Consider the following 10,801-nt stretch of genomic DNA (forward strand, 5'->3'; position numbering starts at 1 on the left):
TGGTTTCTACATATGTCCTAATTACCTTAACCATGTGGGTATATGAGCCCACCTTTGGCTATAAGCCCATCCCATATATGTTTGAAAACATTCAGGGAACAAGGGTGCATTCTGGTATAAGCCCAGTTGTAATTTTGACCAAGTTCTTTTAAGGAAATCAATTCTCTCACATTGAAGAACAAATATGAATTTTACTAATAATTAAAACACATTGACTTCTAAATTGCTGGTACATCAGGTATATACAAACGGGGATGATTGTTCTTATTTTTAAGTACTAGCCCCTGCCCAGATATAAGCCCATTCCCATTTTTGAAGTGAAATTGGCTATCGGGGGTGGGGGCTTGTACTTGCATTCTATTTCAATAACATTGTAGGGCTGACTGCCTTCTCATGCAATCATCTTATTAAACCTGTACGATTTGTAACACGACCCAATAATTTGAGAACATAAATCCCTGGATGTGTTTGCTATTATAACACTACTCAACGGTACAAGATGGGTTTGCTATATGAAGATGGTTAGAAAGGTGCATAGAGGCCATAGCAGTGGCTAATTTAATGTGCCTCCTGGCACGTTCGTGCAGTGAGAATAGAAATACGTGCAGTGAGAATTCAAAATCTGTGCTTAAAATATTTCTATACCAGTTTCAACCCGAAAAATGTCTAAGAAATTCAAAAAGTTCCTACACAAAGTAAGACTAATCTAGTCGGAAAATCCTATATCCTAAATTGTATAGTTTGTGGTGATCAGTCAAACATTCAATTGGCGGGGGAAAAAAAGCAAATTGCCTCACAAACATTGCCTCTGGCGACGCCCTTTCCTCTCAATTTTTCGGTCACTCGTGGGGGAAAGCCTCTGGACGAGAAAATCCGCAACAGGCGTGGTGGCAGCTCCATTTACCGGACCGAAATTGTCCAGAATTGCCCTGTGCACCTTCTTTTTTATACCGGTCAACACCTTAATTTTGAGCAAAAATAGTGTTATATTGCAAATTACCACAACATATCACCTTTATTTGGGCAACATATCACAACACATCACCTTTATTTAGTGTAAAACGGAAAGGTTTTGCGCCCTTCATGTGCAATTGTGACCATCAGGAACATTTTCATCGCTGCTCACCCCTGATATGCCACCGGGGACAACAATACAAAAAAAAAGAAGCAAGTTCGCACCCTGTATGGCATGCAGACCTGGTAATGGGGACAGCTTGATAATCCCTATGGCTCAATATCAGGACTTTTTTATAATCAAAATTTACAATACGTATGGCCAAATTAGTGTAAAGAAGGCTAAAAGCGCGGCTTTCCACAACATGCTTAAGGAAACCTTTAAATACCATAACATTTATTTATTTGCGATATATTAGTAGAGATATGAGTTCGGATCAGCGAAAAAGCACTGCTTAACCATATGATAATTATTAAAAAAGTCTTTGTTTGTTATTTGCCGGTTAAATTCTCCTCGGTGCTTAGGGGTTGTACAATAATTATGAGCCCACAGCATGCCCGGGGTGGGTAAAATTTTCAAATGGCTCACCAAAATTGCTTGCCCCCCTCTCGGCCTGCCAAAAATCTCGGCCTGCCAAAAATCCCCCCTTTGAACATGCCAAATTTTTGGGATCACAATTTGCAAACCTTAAAGGCTTAATGTACGATTTCCTTCAAATTTTAAATTTGTCATTATATACTCAAAATGCTGAAATAATACTAGTAATAATGATCAGGAATGGTTTCTGTCCATTTTGAGCTGAAATAACGAGGTAACGTGAAAGAAACACTGCTTGTTATTTTAGCCGTTTAACACGCAGTTCTATGGGCGGACATAAAGTCATAATTTCTTGAATTATGACTTTATGTCAACTTTACTCTGTTTACCTACAAACACAACAAATTTGGCTGATTCCATTTAGGTGCAAGTTGTGACATGTGTAAACATTACAAATATGCCAAAAAATCAGGTTTGAAAAAAATTAACCAAATTCATATTATAAGATCGTACATTATGACTTTAAGGGATCTGGAATGAACGTTTTGAGCGTATCGACAGTATTTTTTGTGGGACATGAGAGCACATCAGACATATCGAATTGCATTCTGAATACAAAGAATGTCTTTCTGATATCAAATAATTTTAATTTTTTGAAATTCACGATATAATACAAATTTTATGACAAATTATTAAAATTTGATATTTTTCAATTTTTGATATATAACAGTCCTCTAACTAAATTTCATAAATCTAATGATATATTCTTAAAGTGTATGTAGCTGGGAGGAAAAGCCGAAGATCAATTGAAAATTTTGACTTTTCATATTGAAGATATGGATTTTTTTCCCCAAAAGACCTAATATTTTTGGTGTTTTGGGAAAAAATCCATATCTTCAATACGAAAGGTCAATATTTTCAATTGATCGTCGGCTTTTCATCCCACCTACATACACTTTAAGTATAAATCATCAGATTTATAAAGTTTACTTTAATACTGTTAAATATCAAAATATCAATTTTAATCATTTGCCATAAAATGCGTATTACATTGCGAATTTCAAAAGCCTTTTTAGAGCATTTTATTTAAAACGCGCCCAAGAATGTGTGCCAAAATCGCTTGCCCCCCTCTCTCGGCTTGCCAAAATTGCTTGCCCCCCTTTCGGTTTGCCAAAATTTCTTGTCCCCCATTTTACTCCCCCGGCTCATTATTGCACAGCCCTTACACGGGCAAGGTATATAGAGGTAAATACTAAATTGAACACTTTCAATGCTAAACTTAACACATAGACACTTAATGATGAACACATCAAATCATTTGGGTATTAAATGGGCGCCGGTTCGCTATCTCCAAGGACCGCTATTTCTAAGGTTCGTTATCTCTAAGGTTCGCTATCACTAATTACAAAAACGTCCACTATACCTAAGGTTCGATATCACTAATTTCAAATATGGTTCGCTATCACTAATTTTAAATAAGGCCCGCTATCACTAATTTACTGAAGGTTCGCTATATCTAAGGTTCGCTATCACTAATTTTAAATAAGGTTCGCTATCTCTAATTTGAAATACGGCCCGCTAACTCTAATTTGAAATAAGGCTTGCTATCTCTAATTTGAAATAAGGCCCACTATCTCTAATTTAAAATAAAGTTCGCTATCTCTAATTTAAAATAAAGCCCACTATCTCTAACTTAAAATAAGGCCCGCTATCTTTAATTTATTTAACATTGAGCCTTATTTTCAATTAGAGATAGTGGGCCTTATTTAAAATTAGAGATAGCGAACCTTATTTAAAATTAGAGATAGTGAGCCTTATTCTAAATTAGTGATAATGAACCTTAGGTATAGTGAACCTTAATCAAAATTAGTGATAGCGAACCCTAGAGATAGCGAACCTTAATTAATTAGTGATAGCGAACCTTAATTAAAATAAGTGATAGCGAACCTTAGGTATATCGAACCTTAATTTCAATTAGTGATAGCGAACCTTAGAGATAGCGAACCTTCAATAAATTAGTGATAGCGAACCTTAATTAAAATTAGTGATAACGAACCTTATTTAAAATTAGTGATAGCGAGCCTTATTTCAAATGAGTGATATCGAACCTTAGAACCTTATTCTGAATTGGTGATATCGAACCTTAGAAGTAGCAGACCTTTTTTTAGGTATAGCGAACCCTTTTCTCTATTAGAGATAGCGGGATTTTCATCTCCTTAGACTTTACATGTTAGTGGTAGCGAACCTTAGAGATAGCGGTCCTTAGAAATAGCGGTCCTTAGAGATAGAGAGATGTTGCTATTAAACGTATATACAGGGTGAGTAAAAAAAGTGCAATAGGTCAACAAATCAATATTCACGTAAGAACCAAATTAAAAACCTCGCGTCGAGGTTTTGCCAAGTTTTAAAAATAACGGTTACTTAATGAAATAACGGTTAGTTCATGAAAAAGAAGAAGTGAAATTTAGCAAAACGCGACGAGGTTTATTTGCCCGTAAGAGAGCTCTATTGTTCCGCTATTATATCCGCTATTGTATCCACTATTGTATTCTATTCATAAAAGCTACTGCAAGAATCGCGGCAATCCCTGATATTGCTGGTGTCTACATGGCGTTTCAGTATTTATTAACATTCAAAATGATCCGATACTCTTTCATTTATAGACTTATTCCCACCTTTTATATAATATTCAGAAATTGCAATTATGAAAACTACAAACTTTGAAAGTGAAAATATATTACCATCGAAAATATATCATACTTAAATTCTATAGAATCTATAGAGGCATTGCATGTGACGTATCATCCCGTAGGCCTAAATATGGCAGACTACTCAAATGCATTCAACAAAAGCATGATTGCAATCTACCGTGACAGTTCGTCTCACACACATAACCCTGCACTACGATCAAATAGGTTGATGACAACATTTGATTGAATGGACTGTACTCCGCCATAACTACGGTGAAGGACACGGTTCAAATTCTTTGTTTGGAGCCAATCAATAATTTCATGCAGGGCCTCTATAGATACCCAACCCAGAAGTGCCCATTTATTTTCTAATTTTTTGTAATCGCGCCCAAATATCCCCGCAAATATCTTATACACGGTTTTATTGATTCATTTTGGGCATTTCAAAAGTTAGAAGTCGTCAAAAATGGCAACATCCATTGATAGCAATGATTGAGTAAACATTGTCTAAACACTAGATAAAAAGACAGCTTTGTACTACAGAGAAGATGTGAGGAAAAGGAGATAGATCCAGCTATCCTCAAACAAAATATGTGTGCTGCCGCTCATTCAAAAGTAATCACGCTATTCAGGTTTAACAATAAAATACAATAAAGGGTTCGAACCCATGATGGGTGTGATACACAACTTGCTGCTTAATAGTTTTAGGGAAAGGTCAGTGTCTGTATATCATCATACTATGCATACCATGCATGCAGACCCTAACATCCAGTTATATTTCAAATAAAATATGACCGAAGTTCCATGGCAAATAATAATTTCTGACGCTTGTTGACTCTTTCAATACGATTTATGATAAAGACTATTTTCAATTATCAAAATATCTTTATTAGGTTTGCAGGAAATGACAGGAAAATACATATATAAACTATAGGGTTCATCTATTATTTTTTAAATAATTCTTTTACCCCATGCAGCTGATTGGGGTGGTTACGGTCGCTTAAAAAACCACTAACCGCGAAATGAGGATATCGAACATAGGCCCCATAAGTACAAAAACTGCTAACCGCAAAATATGGATATCCAACTAGTTTGCCCCCCTAAGCTGTAAAAAACCACTCATCGCGAAATATGGATATCCAACTAGTTTACCCGCAGGGCTACAAAGAACCACAAACCGCGAAATATGGATATCCAACAAGTTTGCCCTTAGGGCTACAAAAGAACTGCTAACCGCGAAATATGGATATCCAACTAGTTTGCCCTCGAAGCTTCAAAAACCACTCATCGCGAAATATGGATATCCAACTAGTTTGCCCAGCAGTCCTACAAAGAACCATTAACCGCGAAATATGGATATCCAACTAGTTCGCCTCGCATGGCTACAAAGAACCACTTACCGCGAAATATTTTTTACCTCAAAAAAAGAATTAATATCTACCAAAACACGTTTCAAAAGCGTAAAAGGGGCCAAGTTTAAAAATCTTTCCTGTGTGGCTTTTCACCCTTTTTAAACTTGGTCCCATTTATGAAAGTTTCTAAAGACCCATACTGAAGTCATCTTTAGGCTACTTGTTTGTTTTCTTAGTTGTCAGTGTTCATTTTGTAGAGTAAATTAATTAATGTTCGTGCTTGATTGAAGTTTTTCCGTAAAGACGTTATAATGTATTTTGATTTAAGCAAAAGTAGCAAATACTCACTTTGTTAAATTCTTCATCGTCTTGTGCGATCCTCGCCTTATGTACAGATGTAGGGCCTATAATATGTAACAGGTTGACAGACAGTCAATTTGCTAAGTATATATAATACTCTACTACTCTTTATGAACACGCAATATAATGAAACATAAACCTTCAAATGTTTATGATAATACATAGCTACGCTCATATTGCACCGCTTCGAACTGTCTTAAACCTAATTGTTGCATGTAGAAATTAGGACTCATTCTTCATGTTATTACGGTACCACTTTACTGAATGGGACCAAGTTTAAAAAAGGGTGAAAAGCCACACAGGAAAGATTTTTTAAACTTGGCCCCTTTTTACGTTTTGAAACGTGTTTTGGTAGATTGAACTTTCCTGTTATTGAAACTCTGTATATTTTGTAATTCACACCACTTCAATTTGCACGCATTACTTTCGACATTTGAATAACTCGCCCACAAATGTGCATGTTTCTTTCCTAGAAAATGAACATTTTTCATGTAAAGGTAAATAATTTATGAAAATAACAACAAAGTAATGTTTCCTCTACTTATACAAGATCAGGGACAATAAAACTTTGGGTGCTTCATTCTACTTCAGTGCCAATGATGTTAAGAAATGGCAGTTGTTCCAAATCTACCTTACAAAAAATGTGTCATAAAACAGAACAGTAAGTTTTTTCACACAAGGTCACTAATGAATACTAGTATATCATGCGTTTTAAAACCTGAAAGTTCAATCTGGTTATAAAATAAAGATGGATTCTTTGCACTATTGCACTTTTTTGTCTCACCCTGTATATTGCTTGAAGAAAATAAACACCCTGTTCATGGGCTGGACATCTTAGTGTTTTAAGTTGAGCACTATTATAGACATGTAGTTCATGAAGAGTGTGTTTAATCTTTTGTAATGAAATTTGTATGCAACTTTTTTATACAATTTGCCGACAAATTATGCATCTTTGCATCACTTAGGGACGCACCATTAGATTCTCAGGAGGGGGCATGGGAGTTTGGGTAAGGCAGAATTTTTTTTTTTCGCCGCCTTCGGAATTTTTTTTTCAATTTTAATGTATACCTTTATACAGAGTTGGGTGGGGAATTTTTTTTTTTACTCATCAGTGAGGCAATTTTTTTTTTTGTCTCACTAGTGGGCAAATTTTTTTTTCTTCAAAAATCTCCCATCCCCCCCCCCATGGAAATCAAATGGTGCGCCCCTTAAGGGATCTAAAATGAGCGTTTATTGCGTTTCGATAGTATTTTTTGTGGCACATGAGAGCACCTCAGACCTATCGAATTGTATTCTGAATCTGAAGCATGTCTTTCTGATATCAAATAATTTTCATTTTTGAAAATCACAATATAATACAAATTTTATGACAAATTATAAAAATTAGATATTTTTGAATTTTGATATATAACAGTCCTCGAAGTAAATTATATAAATCTAATGATATATTCTTAAAGTGTATGTAGCAGGGAGGAAAAGCCGACGGTCAATTGAAAATTTTGACATTTCATATATTGAAGATATGGATTTTTTCCCAAAAAGACCTAATTTTTTTGGTGTTTTGGGGAAAAAAAATCCATATCTTCAATACGAAAGGTCAAAATTTTCAATTGTTCGTCGGCTTTTCAACCCACCTACATACATATTTAAGTATAAATCATCAGATTTATAAAGTTTACTTCAAGTACTGTTAAATATCAAAAATATCAATTTTAATGATTTGCCATAAAATGTGTATTAAATTGCAATTTCAAAATTCAAAATTATTTGATATCAGAATGACATTCTTCGTATTCAGAATGCAATTCGATATGTCTGATGTGCTCTAATGTCCCAAAATAAATACTGTCCAAACGTTCATACCCCAGCCCTTAAGGAACAGAAACCTTATCACATTTTGAGAATTTTACGCTGTGCGACATGTTAAGAGATATGTTAGGGACATGTGTGCATTTCATTCAACTTTTAATTAAGGTTCTGTGTACTTTCATCATCATTGCCAAAATGATAATTTAATTATTATTATTACATTTTAGAAATATTAATTTCGTGCAATTGCAGGCACCTGTGTGCATTTTTTCAGAGTTTGTATTCGTTTTTGGATTCTGATTAGCATTTTCTGAACATAATACCATAAACTTAATGACATTAATGATCCTAGTGTGTACTTTCATGGAGCTGTGTGTAATTAAAAATAATGGCAAGTCAATTAAATGAGTATTGAAATACATTACCAGACATGTACGTGTACTTTTAAGAAGTGGATTGACATCCTACCAAGAAACCTACCAAGAAACAGCAACAAGTTGTCCTTACGATGATATTACGTTTTTTGGAACAATTATATATGAATTATGTTATTAAATTTTAGGTTTTAAAATATAACCTCAGGTGTACCACAAGGGTAAATTCTTTGACCCCTATTATATTAACAATAAAAAATACATCAAAGAAGTTTCCATTTATTCTCTCTGCTGATTACGCAACAAATTATATTATAGATTGATTATATTGTCCTTGTTCATGTTTATGGCAAATTTTTCTTCTAGGCAAGGACAAGGACAATATAATCAATCGTAGGTCCAAACTTATCTCAAAGTGCCGGCATAACAAAGGCAAAACAAAATCGACGGACCACAATAAGAAAAATAAATTTTTTTTTTCCGTGCAGCACCAGTTCCGCATAGTCCTACACCGGCTGAACTGGACTACGCGCATATTTTTCCGCCGTTATCGCGACTCTACGCATTACGCTTCGCAATATTGAGCGTCATGACCACAAGCAAAGTAATTCCACTTTTCCGTGCAATATAAACAGGTCATTTTTGCCTGATGATCGCTGTGCAAACGTGCGTGACACCAATGGTTGCAATAAATACCTAATTTTTATATTATTATAAGCTCTGCAAATAATGCATCGAGCACTTTTTGCTGCAACTGATATAACTCTTGTGTTGTTAATATATATATATTGCGCAATGTTTGTACATCAAAAATCCAGTAAAATATCCTCAGGAAAAAAAATTTACTCTTAACAAAAAATAATTCAAATAACAAAACTTTTTTTATTTGTTCCAATAATTTAAATGTCCTTACAACTTACAAGCAAGGTAAGCTGATCATAATATTTCTCTTTTTATCATAAAACATGATTGTTATATTCATAAATTATCTCAAAGTAAGCTCAGTCTTCCACTGATGTTGTAAAATTCCAAATGTGTGTGAATATGACCTGTTACCTTGTAATTTTTATTATGTGACCTGTTCCAGCGAGATTCGCAAATAAACCGAAGGAAACAAAAATAAGCTTTAAAATGATACCTTGCTTTGGGAAGTTATAATTCTACTTATGTCATAGACCCTATGTAAAAAATGATGAATTTGGCTAATGACTATTACATCAATATAAACTTGCTAATATATTGTCAGCGATTCGCCGAACTACAATTTTGTACAACACCCTAAATATTCATCAAAATTCAGATTTTTGCAACATATAGATGTGCTATTTTTGATCTTCGTTATAGAAATTTACACTCTTAGGGATGCACCATTAGATTCTCAGAGGGGCATGGGAGTTTGGGTCGGGCAGATTTTTTTTTGCGCCACCTAAGGCAGCAATTTTTTTTTCAATTTTAATGTATACCTTTTATACAGAGTTGGGTGGGTCAAATTTGTTTTTTAAATTTTTACTCATCAATTTTTTTTCCGTCCGACTAGTGGGCAAATCAAATGATGCACCCCTTAGAGTGGGTTATTTTACATGTTTTATGCAATAGATGTGATATAATACATTGTGATCAAGTCAGCCTATATGATGCTTTAGTGATGCAATTAGACACAATATTTGACAGGAAATCTCTGATAAAGCTTTAAAGGTATAATTTGCTGGAACAGGTCACCTTTGATTTACATTGCGGTGATAGCAATAAGGCCTAAAAAAATGTTTGATTGGCGTAATCTGACCGACCCTAAAATTAGGCCTGACTCTGACTTAAAAAAAAAAAAAAGTGCAAAAAAACAAAAACAAATTAAAAAGAAGAAAAAAGTTCTAAGGGCTTAATCAAATGCAATTTACAGCTTTGTTACGCCAATCAAACAGTTTTTCAGGCCTAGGTTGTTTAAGGTGCTACCATTAATTACAATTTCAGGTACTACCAGTAATAAAAAATACTTCATTAAGTTACTACATAACATTAACACTGATGGTATAATATTGCACTATTTAAATCTTAAGAGTATGACATTCTTGAGATGTATACATGCAGTGAATCTGAGTGAAATATACAGGCATCAGATTTTTCACATTTAAGCCTAATATAGGCTTTTGTTCAAATTTCCACACTTTCTTTTTAATTTCAGCCTGATTTGGCCTTTTTAGCCTAATTTCAAATGTTTTTTCAAAATTTTCATGGATGATCATTCTCATGCCTGAATATATCAATTTGACTCACTTGAACATTACTTAATACCCACATGACCTACTAAAAATAACTATATACTTTCAGTTAAATTGTTGATATATTTATCAAACTAGTCCAATAAAATTTCACCTGCCTGCAGACATTTCAATAAATGAGTTTTTTTTTCAATGTTTTAGTTTATTACCTTCAACAATAACATCAAAAAGGGAGTTGACAGTTGTGAAAATGTCTGCATACATAGTGAAATGGTAACTGGACTTCTAAATCTATATTCGATCCAAATTCAAGGGGTGATAATTTTCAGAAAACTGATTTAGAGATGGGGTGTTATAAGAAATAAAGAAATAAAACATTCCCACAGAGCTGTAAAAAGTGCAAAATTGTTTCAAAATTGGGCAAATTTGCTGTAATTTTGAAAAGACATGATCCAATTTTTTAATATTTTGGGTGCCTTTTTTGTGTCAAATTTGGTATATGTTTTGG

This window comes from Amphiura filiformis, chromosome 1 (assembly GCF_039555335.1).
Source record: "Amphiura filiformis chromosome 1, Afil_fr2py, whole genome shotgun sequence".
NCBI classification, from domain to species: Eukaryota; Metazoa; Echinodermata; class Ophiuroidea; order Amphilepidida; family Amphiuridae; genus Amphiura; species Amphiura filiformis.